Below are 3,308 nucleotides of genomic sequence, written 5' to 3' on the forward strand. Positions count from 1 at the left end.
ACTTTAAAATCCACATGAGTGTCATTCCTTTCAAAGTGGTCACCTTGGCTGAGAGTACATTTATTCCAGCAACACTATTGTTCCAGCCACAACTGGAAGGACTCTTAGATATTCCAGTGTAAGTAGCAAAGAGATCGTTGGCAACAATTCAATAGTAACAGATACTGTAAAACAGGAATGCTAAGACTTCTTTCTTTCTTTCTTTCTTTCTTTCTTTCTTTCTCTCTCTCTCTTTCTTTCTTTCTTTTTTTTTTTTTTGATGGAGTCTCACTCTGTTGCCCAGGCTGGAGTGCAGTGGCGTGATCTCAGCTAACTGCAGCCTCCACCCACCAGGTTCAAGCGATTCTCCTGCCTCAGCCTCCCAAGTAGCTGGGATTACAGGCACACACCACTAAATCCAGCTGATTTTTGTATTTGAAAAAGAGACAAGGTTTCACTATGTTGGCCAGGCTGCTCTCAAACTCCTGACCTCAAGTGATCCCCCTGCCTCAGCCTGCCAAAGTGCTGGGGTTACAGGCATGAGCCACCGCGCCTGGCCTAAGACATCTACTTTCTGTAGCTGCAGCTAACCCCAGTGAGCTCCGAGAGAGTGTGGCCCCAGGTACAAAGTCAGCGGAGGGCATCTGATACCTATGGAGCTGTGGCTTGAGATCACCTTCTGGTCTACTCCCTGAGGAGCTAGTTGAGAGGAGAAGACTCCTTGGGCCCAAACTAGAAGAGAGTTTCCCAGCTATAGACTGTATGCAGCAGTACACATGGGGCATTCCAATAGGTTACTAGTGTACCCCCAATACCCTGATTTCCAAACTCGAAAGCCTGGGGCATTACATGCTAGAGTTGGTTGTTGCATACTGGTGAGTTAAACGCAGTGAAGGAGATGTCCCCCAACCCTCAACCTGAGCAGCTTCATAGCTGTAGAGTACAGTACTGCCTGTCTAGATCAGGGATCTAGGCAATTGCCAGAGGAGTCTGCCTCCAGGGACCCAAGGTGTGACCAACAGAGAATGAGGGGACAGAAAACCTCCAGGCTTCCTAATCTCTGTGTTGTACTCCTGGGATACTTCTGGCTATTTGCTGCAAGGCAAGCACTCTGATGGTACATGCTCCTTCTGCAAATTAGAGTCCCTTATTTTGAAACGCTTAACCTGAAAATATTCCACTGGATTCAAAATCCATCCCCTTATCACAGGAAATGTCAACATTCCCTTTGTCAATGAAACAAGAAGAAAAGTTGAATTCTCTTTTGTTACAATTTCAAATGTAACTTTTTGAATGGTTGTAAAACTGGTCTTAAAATTCGTATCCCCTTCCGATACAAAGTCAGTGATGGTGACTATCAAAACTTTGAAGAACTTATCATTTAAGGGTCTTGAGGAATTGTTACAAATCATTACAGTTTTACAGTTGTAAAACCTGTCTTAAAATTCATATCCCCTTCTGATACAAAGTCAGTGATGGTGACATACAAATTATGTCCATGGAAGCAAACTCAAGCTTCTCATTAAAAGTACTAGAAGATTTTCTTTGGAAGTTTCATACAAATTCAATAGTCACCATTATATCGGAAAAATAATGAAACTTTTCTCCAACTCCCCTACAGATGCCTCCAAATAGCTTTCAGTCCCAGCTTTTTACACAAATAGTGGCCTTTTCTATGTAATTATGATATGCAAAATGTTGGGATGGAATGGGAAGGTATAAAAGTTTCACTTCCCCAGGCTGCCCCAGGCATCTCTAACCACATCAGCTGCCTGGACCCAGGGTAGCTAAGAGGGCATCCAACAGGCAGCTGGGGCAGTCAACCTCTTCTCCCACCAAACAGACAGCTCCAGCCCCTAACACCAAGGCCATTTGCTGTTTGTCCCTCACTGCTTCTCCTGGCACCACAGCCTCCAATGGAGGTGGGGACTCTTCATCCTCTGAGGGTGGATTAATTTCCAGAAGAGCTTTACATCACCCACAGCTAAATTCAAATGAATAAAACACATTTTAATATAGCTAATAACATTTGGAATCCCGAAGAGGCACGACATAAATTGATTTTTTATTATTATTATTTTTCCTAAATGGACTCTGGGGGCAAATTTCCTCAGCCAAATGCTTTGGGTTTGCTTATAATAGTCCTGTTGGTCCCCGTGGTTTGTAGGAAAAGTGTCAATTAGATTTATGAGAACTAAGATGCTTAATTAAAAACATTCTCATTGCTTTATAGCTGTGCCTCCTCAGATACACAAAACAAGTTCTCTCAATAGAGACTTCCAAGAGGCGACTCAATCAGTTTTACTATTGTTTCTCATGAAGTTCTAATAATGAAGCTTATGGTTCATTAATGGCATCAGTCATTTAAGGGAGTAAAAATGGTATCTTAATGGTGTCAGCCAAGAGTCATCACAAAACATTGACACTCCCCGCTATTAATTCACTTCTATTTCATTTCAAGCTAAAGGTAGTGTGCTCAACCCTCAGCAGGCCTGCATAATTCTTAGGAGAAACAGTAAAGAAGGAACAGTCGGGGCAGGGCCCCACCGCAAAGGCAAGACTGGGAACGCGCTGCCTCTTCCCAGAACTCCAGAGAAACGTCAAGATTTTCCTACTGCTTTGCCCTCTCCTTGTTTGATTTTTCCAGTTTGTTTAAAATATATGTTTATTCACTCTTAATTATGAAAAAAACATATGCTCGTTCCCCCCAAAATCGGAGCAGTGTAAAGTAAAAGAGGAAAGTCCTCCAACCATTTATTTTTTAATATCAAATTTAATTAAAATTTGATCTCCCCTCTGTTTTACTCCACATTTCTGGTTTTTCTTATGCTCTCTGTCTGTCCTGCTCCCTGAGGCCTCCTGGTTGTGCACTCGGGCTCTCAGCCCAGATTCCTTTTGTGGGTTCAGTTGAGCCTCGGGGTCTCCGCGGCCGGCGGCTCCCCGCGGCACTGGCTCCCTCTTGTGGCTCTCTGCGGTCACTGCACACCCGCTGAATGGCAGTCCCTTCCAGCGAGCCCATGGCCTGGGGAGAGCAAATCCGGGGACAGCGAGAGGGACAATCCTAACGCTGCCAGGAGTCAGGAAAGATTCTCCCTCTAACCCAGAAGCCGGCCCCAGGGAGCATTTCGGGTCTCCTCATACATGTTAGGGCTCCTCTGACCCCTGTCGTTCCTTAGATTTCTCAGGTGTTCCCTCGTGTGAGGATTTCCAAGAAGCATCAAGAGTGCAGCCTTCAGGGTCCAGGGAGCGGGGGCGAGAGGGATGGAGAAAGAGTGTGTGTGTGTGTGTGTGTGTGTGTGTGTGACAGAGATGGGAGAGTGTGTGTGTGT

The sequence above is a fragment of the Hylobates moloch genome, unplaced genomic scaffold (assembly GCF_009828535.3).
Source record: "Hylobates moloch isolate HMO894 unplaced genomic scaffold, HMol_V3 SCAFFOLD_13, whole genome shotgun sequence".
Classification (NCBI taxonomy): domain Eukaryota; kingdom Metazoa; phylum Chordata; class Mammalia; order Primates; family Hylobatidae; genus Hylobates; species Hylobates moloch.